Consider the following 13,369-nt stretch of genomic DNA (forward strand, 5'->3'; position numbering starts at 1 on the left):
TGACCTGGGTCGCATCTTCTTCCTTAATAAAGAATGATGCAAAGTATTTACTTAATACCTCAGCTATGCCTCCTGCCTCGATGCATAGATCCCCTTTTTGGTCCTTAATCAGCCCCACTTCTCCTTTTACCACTTTTTCTATTTATATGCCTATAGAAGACTTTGAGATTCCCTTGTATGTTAGCTGCCAGTCTCTTTTCATACTCGCTCTTTATTTCTCTTATTTGCTTTTTCATTTCCCCACTGAAACTTCTACATTCAGCCTGGTTCTCCATTGTATTATCTACCTGACAGCTGTCATCAGCACATTTCTTCTTCTTCATCTTAATCGTGATCCAGGAAGCTCTGGATTTGTTAGACCTACCTTTCCCTTTCATGGGAATATACCCGGTCTCTGTCCAAACTACCTCTTCTTTGAAGGTAGTCCATTGTTCAGGTATTGTTTTTCCAGCCAACCTTTGATTACAATTTATTCAACCCAGATCCATTCTTACCCCATTTAAAGTTGCCTTTCCCCCAGTTAATTATTCTTACTCTGGATTGTTATTTGTCCTTTTTCATAGTCAACCTAAACCATATGATACAATGATCACTGTCCCTTAAACGGTCTCCTCCTGACACTTGGTCCACCTCATTCCCAAGAATCAGGTCTAGCAGTTCCTCCTTTCGCATTGCACTGGAAACATACTGCTGTAGAAAATTTTCCTGAACACCCTCTAGGAATTCTTGCCCCTCTCAGCCCTTTACACTATTACTAGCCCAGTCTATGTTCAGATAATTGAAGTCCCCCATGATAACTACTCAATAATTCTTGCATTTCTCTGTAATTTTCTTGCAAATTTGTTCCTCCACATCTTTCCCAACACCATAGACAACACCAAGCAATGTAACTGCACCTTTTTTGTTCCTCAGCTCTCGTCAAATTGGTTCTGTCCTCGACCCTCTGGGATATCCTCTCCAGCACTGCAATGCTTTCTTTAATCAATACCACCACCCCTCTCCCTTTTCTTCCTTTCCTATATTTCTTGTATTCAGGAATATTTAACACCCAGACCTACCCTTCTTTGAGCCTGGTCTCTGTTATAGGCACAACATCATATATCCACATGGCAATCTGCGCCTGTAACTCACCAATCTTATTTACAACACTCCACGCATTCACATACATGCCTATTAACCCTGATTCAAAATTTAATACTTTCTCCCTTACTCTGCCCCCATTTAATAATTTACTATTCCCTACTCTAGTTCTATCTGTCTCTCCCAGTATTCTGTGCACCTTGGTATTCTTCTCAAAAATTACTTTCTGGTTTCCACACCCCTGCCAAGCTAGTTTAAACCCTCCCCAACAGCACTGGCAAATCGCCCCACAAGGAACTCAGGGCTTGAAGGCAGCACCAGGAGAAATTTCACAGAAGTTGGTATCGGGAAGTGGGCCAACACATTTCTGCCTGCGGGTGATCTTCCCAGAGTTGGGCCATCACCTGCAAAGGCTACCCACCTAACTACCCATTTGTGTGCTGATTGTGCACGCCACCAGGACCTTCCCAGTGGCAGACAGGCCCCACACTGAGGGCCAAGCCCGGCAATTGCCTGGAGGCGGCTTGCCGGCAGCTGGCCTGGAAGGCCTGCAAAGTCTCCTGCACTAATGGCTCCCCCACCAGAGCCACAGCCATCAGTGGGCCATGGCTGTCACCGGCCAGCCTGTGGAGGCATTTCCTCGGCAGCTGTGGCCACTGTTTGTTTTATTCAATTCTAACCTCTTTCGAGGGCACCTCAATATGGTGGCGCACTTGTGTTCACCCTCTGGTGGTGGGACCGCCGTCCTTCCAGGGCTGCAGGCCCTCTGATTGGGCCTGCAGCCTTAGCAATCCACACCCACCAACCACCCCCCCACCCCCACAATCCTTAATTGGACAGTGGACTCGCAGGTAGCCTCATAATTGATCGCCTCCAGCAAGATCTCCCAAGTGAGCACACTGAAAGCCAGTGCGGGGTTGGGAACCAGAAATGGTCCCAGTCCATGATTATTTCTTAAAGTGCACACGATTCTGTCCGTGGCCTCTGGCAGTCATGTAAGTCTCGGGAAAGGGAATATCGATTGGAGGAGTGGGAAAACCGGGGCAAAGGAGGCACAATGTTTCCTTGTGGGGTCTGTAAGAGCATTACTGTTCCTTCAGGCCCACAAGGAAACAGAAAAAAACAAACAATAAAAAAAACATAGCTTTCTGCCCCTGGCAGCTGCTCCCAGTAGGATTTACCTGGTGGAGGAGCCATCATTGATTACTTGCTCAGGCTTCAAGTTAAAAACATGCCTACACAGGTAACGAGGACCCAGCCAGCTTGGGGCAGGTGGTCTTGCTGCCTGCAATTTAAAATTACAGTTGTCCAGACTGGGGCAAGAATGGAATGGCTAAATTCCCCACTCCATTTTAATTGCCCCTCCCTCTGCTTGTTAATCAAAGACCACTGATTCAGCATTTTTATACTGTCACTTTCCTTTTCCATTGCTTGATTCATTGAATCCAAGGTAATGGAGCAAAAGCTTACTTCCTCGCCTCCTCCAACATTATTTTGTGGTTAAACACCAGGATGTATGCAAGAGTAATCGAACATCATAGCTGTGAATCCACATTCTGCCACTGCTTCATGTTTTTGCACACTGGAGTTCCAATGTGCTGCCCAATAGTCGAATTTTCCTCAAACTTGACATAGATTGTACTGGTACCGCTGCTTTAAAAATGTTTAAATTCTTCACTGAGTTTAGGGATAGACTGTTGTTCATGGAAAGCAAAACTAAATTAGTGCAACAAATGTGTAAAGGATGCAAATGACAAAGCTTAGAACTGCTGCTACTGTTTTGATGAATATTTTACTATAAAACATACACCCATCTTGGAAAATGAGTGTCTCCTTCAAAATGAGAGTTAAATGGAGTACAGGAACAGAGATCTGGGAGTACAGATACAAAAAAATGACTGAAAGCAGGCCATAAAAAATCAAATAAACCACTGGGATTTATTTCGAGAAGGATAGAGTTAAAGAGCAGCAAAGTTATGTTAAACATATAGAACCTTGGTTGGACCACACTAGGTGTACTGTCAACAGCTGTGGTCTCCATATTATGAAAAGTACAAATAGGCACCGGAGAAGTTGCAAGTGAGATTTAATAGAATGATAGTCTCAGTTCTAGTATCAGGAAAGATTGAACAGGCTGGGCGCTTTTTTCTATAAACAAGGTGGCTTATGGGTAACCTGATTGAAGTCTTTAACATTATGAAAGGGTTTGATATGGTAGATGTGAAGATGATGTTCCAATTGTGGGTGAGAACAGAACCGGGGGCCATAAATAAAAGATCATCACTAATAAATACAGTAGGGAATTCAGCAGAAATATAATTACCCAGATAGGGGTTAGAATGTGGATTCACTACCATAAGGAGTAGTTGAGGCAACTAACATAGATATATTTAAGGGGAAGCTAGTTAAACACATGAGGGAGAAAGGAATAGAAGCATACGTTCATGGGGGTGGATGAAGATAGATGGAAGAAGGGGTATATCATGTATAAACTGTATCATGCTCACAGAGTGAACAGTGATAAAATATGAAATGAACTGGAGGAATTATGAAATAAAAGCCAACTGTTGAACTGAATTACAAAAAAATGGACATATCTGTGCTACTGGCAAGATGGAGTAGGGGTCAGGTGACTCCTCCTGTACTGTCAATAAACATGTTTGACTGTTGAAGATGAAATCCATTTTCCATGTCTGAATTAGCTTTGGGGAAAACACACTGAACTAAAAAACAGCCCATTCCATGCTAACAACTCCTATCAGCAGGAATGGAGCTAACAAAGACTTTTGCAGACAGACTAACTCCAAAGCCAAGGCCAAACTAATAGATGTGAAATAATCAAAATTGATCACATTCAGATGCCATTATGAACAATGGTTCCCATATCCTGGAACACTGTATCAATCACCCCAGGGAGAGAGCCCTTACTCAGGTGACCAACACACTGACCTGACTATTTTCTACCTTAAAAGGTATCTCTCTGAAGAGAGACAGGCAGAACAGACAGAGTAGGTCTTTTGTAGCCAGAACAGCTGTGACACAGTTCTAGCTAAGCAGGAGACCTGCTGACAACACATTTCAACTATTGCAGCAGAGAAATTGCAAGGTGACTTTGGAACTCCCCATCTGCGAAAGTTAACAAGGATTTCCACCAACAACTTTGGATTGAGGCTTAACCACAAGGAGCCTGTGACGTTTCACCCTTTTCAAGACAATGAACATTCAGGCCTGCACCTCTGAAAGATTTCCTCCCAAAAAGCTTCTAAAGGCTTTTTAATACAATAAACTCTTTTACACCAATTGGACTCTAACTGCACGTGACCACTGTACTCTCATCTTTTCTTATGGCGTATGAATGTGGGAGTCGGAGAACTCACAAACATTTTTTGGTTATTGTGTAAAATAAATGTATCTTTCTTTTCTAACCTACAAGAAAACCTGTTGTTTGTCTATTTATTTGAAAGACTCTGGGAATAAAACGCAGCTTTTTAAAATTATTCATTCATGGGATGTGGGCGTCACTGGCTAGGCAGCATTTATTGCCCATCCCTAATTTCCCTTGAGAAGGTGGTGGTGCACTGCCTTCTTGAGCCGCTGCAGTCCATGTGAGGTAGGTACACCAACAGTGTTGTTAGGAAGGGAGTTCCAGGATTTTGACCCAGTGACAGTGAAGGAACGGCGATATAGTTCCAAGTCAGGATGGTGTGTGACTTGGAGGGGAACTTGCAAGTGGTGGTGTTCCCATGCATTTGTTGCCCTTGTCCTTCTCGTTGGTAAAGGTCGTGGGTTTAGAAGGTGCTGTCGAAGGAGCCTTGGTGCATTGCTGCTGTGCATCTTGTAGATGGTACACACTGCTGTGACTGTGCGTCGGTGGTGGAGGGAGTGAATGTTTGTAGATGGGGTGCCAATCAAGCGGGCTGCTTTGTCCTGGATGGTGTTGAGCTTCTTGAGTGTTGTTGCAGCTGCACCCATCCAGGCAAGTGTAGAGGTAAAAAGTGGAAGTCACCCACACCACTTCCCACTGGTCCGTAACAGATTGGGGGCTCCTCCGGGGTTCTGAAAGATCAGATTATATGAGAGATTTGGAAATGGGAGAAAATTGATTCCTAAAATTGTAAAAATTAACTAAGCAGGCTTTATTGTATTCCTTTTTTTTGTCAATAGTGCTAAAAAGAAAATACATGGCCACATTCAATGCTAAAGTGCTTGTAGCGCACTGAGAAGTATTCTACCATACATTAAATCAATTAAGTATTGAGGATTTAAAAAGTGTAGCTATCCAGATGGGAGTCACTTTCAAGCAAAAAACAATGAAACCATAAATACTTAAGAATCTAGCTCGCCATTTTAATCTTACCCTGAATTAGAAGAAGCAAGCATGAAATCTGAAATGGAAAAAATAGCCCTAGCTAGAATTCAATTTGAAATGCAAAAGGCAGAATTGCAATTTCAAAAGAAAAAAGAGGAAAGAGAGATGCAATTTTGAAGGGAAGATGGGGAAAGAGAGATGCAAATGAAAAAAATAGGAAAGAGAGATGCAATTTTGAAGGGAAAGAGAGATGCAGTTGCAAAGGGAAGCAGTGGTAGACAGTTTGAGTTAGACAAGCTGAAGGAGCAAGGTGGGAACGCCACCAACAATTCAAATATTAACCCCAATTCAGAACAAAGCTTTGATATTTTGAGACACTCACAATTAGTGCCAAAATTTAATGAGGAGGGGGTTCGAGTCATATTTAATCTCTTTTGAGAAAATTGCTACCAGGCTAAAATGATCAAAAGAATATTGGACTCTCCTTTCACAAGGCGAATTGGTGGGTAGAGCTTGTGAAGCATGTTATCAGAAGAAAGCTCTTTCAATTATGAACAGAATAAAACTACTATCTTAAATGCATATGAGTTAGTCCCTGAAGCCTATTGGCAAAAATTTAGAAATGCGAGGTAAAGATCTGCCCAAACCTTTATTGAATTCGAAAGAGTTAAACACAAGACTTTCGATTGCTGGATACGATGTCTAAAGTTAGACCTCTAATATGAAAATTTATGAGAGGTAACTTTAGTCGTTTGATAGTACAGAACTTGAGTATTGCTGAAAATAGAGACATGTTGTTGAAGCTTTTCATTTTGCACTCATCAGGACAATACACAAGAATAACCAATGTAAGGGAAAACAACAACTTATACTGCACGAGAAGAGAGTGCTGATGTGAACATGTACACAAATTGTGCCTGGTTCAGCTGAACAAAATAAGTGACAGCCATTCGCCGGTTCATTCCTCAGGGCAATGCTTTGACCAATCAGAGTCAAGCTTCGTGGTTTAAATTTCAAACAAAGCCAGGCAGTTAACTGTCAGTCACCGTAAACTGGTGCATTCTCAATGGTAATGCCTCTATCAATCAGAGTTCATTTGCCAACCAATCAGCACTCTCTTCACATGCAATATAAGTTGTTGTTTTCCCTTACATTGGTTATTATTGTGTATTGTCCTGATGAGTGCAAGATGAAAAGCTTCAACAATATGGGTATCCTTATATCAGGTCCACCTGTAGTGTGACATAGTCTCTGGACCAGTTACATTAGGGATTGTTCCTAGTCGGCCTGTGGCTGGAACAGATTTTCTGCTAGGCAATGATTTGGCTAGAGGTAGGGTGATTGCAGTCCCAGTGGTCTTAGACCAGCCAAATGAGGCCAAGGAGACAGAGCAGAAACAGGAGGAAGTCCCTGGAATATTGCCTGACTGTGTGGTAATCAGGTCTTTGGCTAAGCAAGCTCCACCAGAGGTAGCTATTCCAGTAATTCAGCCAGATGACCCTGGGGTCTGGCTGGCTGAAATATTTTTTGGAGATTTAGGGGAGGAGAAGGAGGCATATAGTAGATCCTCTTTAACTGAAGCCCAGCAGGGAGACCCTGATTTAAAAATAATCACACAGACCACTTGTTCTGAGGCAGAGGCAGAGGCAGAGAAACTCCTGAATGTTATGACTTTAAAAATGGAGTAACAATGAGGAAATGGAGACAGTGGTCCATCAAATTGTAGTCCCCCCTAAATATCTTAAGGAGATATTTAGGATAGCCCATGAAATCCAAATGGCTGGGCACGTGGGTATCAGAAAGACCCAGGTCTAAATAAGCTGATAAATTTACTTGCCTCAAATCTACAAGGATTAGGGTTACATTTTGTAGGACCTGCCATACCTGCCATGTTGTTGAGAAACCACAACCTACAATCAAACCTGCTCCACTAATCCCCACTCCCATTTCTAGGAACCCTTCAGCAGAGGTCTGGTCGATTGCGTGGGACCTTTATGTAAAACTGGGACAGGTTTCCAATACCTCCTAACAATCATGGATCTGGCCACCTGATTCCCAGAAGTCATACCCTTGAGGAAAATTACAGCTAAAGCCATAGTGGAACGACTGACCCAGTTTTTCACCCAAAGAAATTCAAACTGATCCAACTAATTTTATGTCCCAAACGTTCCAAGAAGTTGAATAAGGCCTTGGTATTGAACAGCTGAAATCTTCAGTATATCACCCACAGTTACAAGGGGCACAGGAACCAACAAACCCTGAAAACCATGATCAGGGCTTATTGCTGTGAATACCCCCATGATTGGGATAAAGGAGTAGCTTTTTTGCTGTTCGCAATCAGAGATTCACCAAATGAATCTACAAGCTTCAGCCCATTTCAATTGATTTTTGGACATGAGGTGCCCTATACTTGATCAAGGAAAAATTCTTAGATAAAAGGGAGGAAACCTCATTGCTAAATTACTCATCCACTTTTTGTGAGACCCTTTTTGAAGCCTGTGCTGTAGCAAAAGAATACCTGAATGCATCTCAGCAAAACATGAAAAGGCAAGCAGACATAAAGGCTGCAGCTCAAGAATTTAAACCAGGGGACCGGGTTCTGGTACCGCTACCATTATAGGGTGAACACCTAAAAGCTAGATGCAGCAGTCCATACGGTGTAGGGAAAGAGGTCAGTGAAGTGAACTACCACACAAGACCAGAGGAAAAAGCAAAGACTGTGCCACAAAAATATCCTTAAAAAAATGCCACAATCAGGAAGCAGATAGACCAGTGAATGAATGTCAGGCAATGTGAACAGTGGAAGAAGAGAACACTAGTGAAGACGAACTAGGAGAGGAAGGGAACCCAGAAAATTCTCAGATTGAACCCCCTAATGTAAAATTAGAAAACACCAAAATTTTAAGGAGACTAGCTATCATATTTGGTTATCTGTCTGACTAGCCAAGAAAGGACCTAGCAACACTGCTCAGGGAATTTGAGGAAGTTTGCAAGGAAAAACCAGGTCGTACCTCTCTAACTATACACGATATAGATATAGGATAGACCCCACCTATACAACAAAACCATTATAGGCTGAGCCCCAATAAATTGGCTCAAGTCTGCAAAGAAATCCAATATATGCTGGCCAATTATGTAATTGAATCCAGTCAAAACAGCTGGAACTCACCCATTGTACGAGCCCCCAAATCTGATGGATCAACCAGACTTTGCATGGATTACTGCAAAGTTAATGCAGTAAGCCGAATAGGTTCATACCCAATTCCCTGAGGTGAAGACTGCATTGGCCGAGTTGGAAGCTCCATCTACATTTGTAAAATCGATTTATTGAAAGGGTACTGGCAAGTCCCCATGATCACCCAAGCAAAATACATTTTCAGCATTTGTCATCCCTGATGGCATATTTCAATGTAATGTAATGCATTCCTTGTTTGCATTCACAAACAACTTTCCAGAGACTAATGAACCAGGTGGTAGCTGGTTTAAACAACTATGTTATTTACCTGGATGACCTGTTAGTTTACAGTGATACCTGGGAAGACCACTTGAACCATTTAAGGGAACTCTTTAAGGATCTACAGAAAACTCACCTCGTGGCCAATTTAGCCAAGTGCGAATTTGCTATGCCAAAGCAACCTATTTGGACCACACTGCAGGTCAAGGTCAGGTGATGCTAAGGGCAGCAAAAGTGCAAGCTCTGGTGGATTTCCCATTCCCAAAATTAAGAAGGAAATCATGCGATTCCTGGGAATGTAGTTTCTACTGAAAATTTGTTTCCACCTTCAGCACCTTAGCTGCATCCTTAACTGACTTACATTTTTCTTTAATACAAGTAGTGTAGTCAGAGTGGTGCCAGCTGGCTTTTGAAAAGTTGAAGGCAATTTTAACAATGATTCAGTATTAGCAGCCCCAAATTTTAACAAACCTTTTAAGATGGCTATCGACGCCAGTGATGTCGGAGTAGGAGCAGTCTTACTCCAAGATGACAATTCAAGTCTCGAGAGGCTATTTCTCAAAAAAACTAAACAAACACTAAAGAAATTATTTCACAATACAGAAAGAAGCGTTAAGACTCCTACTGGCCCTTCAACATTTCAAAGATTATGCACATAATCGACACATAGACATTCAAATCTATACTGACCACAACTCTCTCATATTTCTGGAAAAATTCAAAGTTAAAAATGCTAGACTGTTCCGATGGAGTTTACTTCTCCAGCTGTTCAACTTGATAATTGCACACATAGCTAGAAAGAATAAGGTTATTGTCATGCGTTGTCCAAAATTTAAACACTGTACTACCAGAAATCTGTGAAGAAATCATGACTGAGAGTCTCAGGAGTGCATAGAAGGAATGTGTACAGATGTGTGCTATCCTATGTGACACGCCCAGTAAAGACATATCATGTTCCTACTTTCATGATGCAAACTTTATTCAATGTGGAATCTTTGAAATTGACTTTTCCTTTAAAAAAAATGGACAATGTGCTTCAAAATGGCTGCCGAAGGTGAGAGGACCTGGCCTGTATATGTCAAAGATTGCCTCATTGTCTCAAAAGGACGAAAAGGTACATTCCAGACTAAGAGGTGTCGACTACACACATCCTGAAACCATCAAGAGATATTACCAAATTGAATGGTTTTCTCCTGAGACAAAGAAGGTGTGAAGCAGGCACATCGGGCTGGATTTTCAAGCGCTCTGATGCCAGGAATTGTGGTGGGGGCTGGGAGGAGAATGAAGACAGCAATGGAGGAGGCCCGCCACCCCTGACGCTGGCAGGCCCCATATCGATCTCGGCGGTGGCAAGGCCTCGTGGTTGCCGCCCCACCACTTGACGCTGGGACCACGGTTTCCATATTTAAATAAATTTACCTACCTGAATTAATGATGGTCCCGTCGCCTCCTTATTCGCTGCACCGATCTTCATTTGGGTGGCTGGAAATGCAGCGCCTTCGAATCCCTGTTCGGGGAAATGAGGCACGACACCTGTGGGGAGCAGTGAGGAGGTGATTTTCTCTGCATGGGAGGGGTTAAAATGCTTCCGATTGGACGGGGGGGTGATGGGAAGGGGTAAAGGACAAAGGTTCCAAACTTTGGGGGGAGGGGCGGAAAAGGTCAATTTTTCATGCTAAGTATTCTGGGTGGGGGGGGGGGGAGGGTAGAAGGGCAGGAATGATGTGTGAAGCCATTGAGAGGTCATGAAAAGCTTATTCTAATAGTTTATAAAAACTTAAACGTCACTGTACCTTTAAAATTTAAATGCTCATTGAGCAAAATTGGCGGCGGCAATAAAAACAGCAGCCCGCCCATGCCGGCTGCATGTTGCGGAACTGCCTCAATCTTCCGTGTGTTGGCTCATTTAAATAACCAGGGCGGGCTGCGCTCCGATCATGTGGAGGGGGCAGGCGGTCTGTCCCTGGCAACGGTGTCAGCTGCCTGTGCGCAGGCGCAGACATCATTTTTAAAGGGCTGTCAGCTCGACCGGGAAATTTAAATATTTAAAGGGAAATGGAGTTGAAATAAATAAATAAATACATCTCTTTTGCCCTTCTCCCAACCCCCCAATTACAATTAAATTAATTATTTGCCCTTCCCTCCAGAAAAAACACTCACTTTTACAATCTGATCTTCCCCTCACAACAAATTGCACAAACCTTTAATGACAACACTTCCCACCATCCCCTTCATCCATGATGCTAATTTGATGCTGTTTCCCCCTTCCCCTGCACTGATAAACTTACCTCCCCCCCTCCCCCCCACCAGTGTTGCATCTTGTTGCCCCAGACAGGGTTCCGAAGGCGCAGTAGTGCCGGCCGCCGAGCTGAAGATCATGACGGGAGCCATGAGATTAATTAATTCACATTTAAATTTATTTAAATATTTGAATTGTGGTCCTGTGACCAAGTGACGGGGGGCTGCCACGAGGCTTCACTGTTGCCGGTAATATCGAGGTTCATGTTGACCCTCTCCCAGAAGTATTTTCTGCCCCACCCCCCACCCCGCCAAGAAACTTAAAGTCGAGGGGTTCGGTAAAATCCAGCTCCATGTGTCAGGTACCAGAAATGCTAATATAATGAATTGTGACCTTAAAAGATAACCCGCTGGAGAGAGAGAGAGAGACAGATCACAACAACATTACAGAGTAGCAGTTAAGCCAGTGGCTGTGAAAAGATTCAGCCTAAACAAGAAGAAAAAGCCCTGCTACTAATTCTACACTTCAACTTGGTGTAGCAGAGAATGGAAAGTGATCGCCACTTCCAGTTGGAAATCTTAACCACCAGAAATCTACAAGACTTCAACAAGTTCAAGACCACAAACACCCAGGCCTGCATCTTTAAAAGAGACTTAGATGATTTAACAGGGTTACCATAAACCATGAACACCTATCATACCATGAACTCTTACCCTTTACCTTCTATCCATCTTGTCTTGAGAGTGTATATGAGTGTGAATGCATGCATTGTGAACATTTCAAGGAATGAATATTGCTCAAATCTTCCGTTTAAAACCTACAAGAAAACCTGTCACTGTCTGTTTATTTGGCAAATAAAACACTCAGGAGCTAACTCATCATTTTAAACAAAATCCGACTGTGGTCAGTTGGGAGGTGAACAGTGGGGACCACCCACACCCCTTACCACTTGGTCAGAACATATGTCTTAATTTCTTCCTGGGAAACAAGAAGCAACAAAAAATGAAATACCAAGGAATTTCATTTTTTTTCCTTTCTGAGGGGGAAGTGTCATGCTCACAGAGAGAACAGTGATGAAATATGAAATTAACTGGAGGAATTAAAAAATAAAAGTGAACTGTTGAACTGAACTACACAAAGGGACACATTTATGCGACTGTAGAGGTCAGATGACCCCTCCAGTTCTGCCAATAAACATATTTGTCTGTTGAAGACGAAACCCATTATCCACATTTGAAATAGCTTTGAGGAAAACACATTGGAATGGAAAACAGCCCATTCTATGCTAACAACTCCTATCTGCAGGAATGGAGCTAACAAAGACATTTGCAGACAGACTGACTCTGAAGCCAAGGCCAAACTATTAGGTGTGAAATAACATCTATTTATCAAAATGGACCACATTCAGACGTCATCATATAACAACAGTTCCCATATTCTGGGGCATTGTATGAACCATGGGAGACAGCCCATAGTCACCTGGCTGACACACCAACCTGACAAGTTTCCACCTTAAAAGGTATCTCCCTAGAGAGAGAAAGAGGCAAAACAGCCAGAGTAGGTCCGTTCCAGCCAGAACAGCTGTGACTCAGTTCCAGCTAAGCAGCAGACTTGCTGACAATATATTTTAACTACTGCAGCAGAAAAATTGCAATTGACCTTGGAACTCCCCATCTGCAAAAGTGAACCAAGATTTCCACCATTGACTTTCAATTGGGGCTTAACCACAAGGAGCCTGACACACTTCATCCTTTTCAACATTCATGCCTGCACCACTGACAGATGTCCTCCTGAAAAGTTTCTAAAAGTTTTTTAAAACAACTAATTATTTTACCACAATTGAACTCTAACTATATGCCACCATGCTACTCTCTATCTTTTCTTATGTGTGTGTGTGAGAGAGAGAGAGAGAGAGAGAAAGCATGAAGGAATGAGGTTGCTAACATTTTTCAGTTATAAATATTTATCTTTCTTTTTTAACCTATGAGAAAACCTGTTGTCTGTCTATTCATTTGATCCTTAAAACACTCAGGGACTAAAACACTACTTTAAAACACTATCTGCAGTCAGCTGAGAGGTGAAAAGTGGAAGCCACCCACACCACCTCCCACCTGTCTGTAACACCTGGTGCATGACCATCTTTGGTAAACTGAGCCCTCAAATTCAGCATCTGAGTCCTCTGCAGCAAAACTAGCATATGACCTTACCATCCAATGAGCCAGTACCTATGGCATCCAATTCCCCAGCTCTGGTCCCAGTGATTCAACATGGGATGATGCCTCCTCTA

This window comes from Heterodontus francisci, chromosome 10 (genome assembly GCF_036365525.1).
Source record: "Heterodontus francisci isolate sHetFra1 chromosome 10, sHetFra1.hap1, whole genome shotgun sequence".
Lineage (NCBI taxonomy): Eukaryota > Metazoa > Chordata > Chondrichthyes > Heterodontiformes > Heterodontidae > Heterodontus > Heterodontus francisci.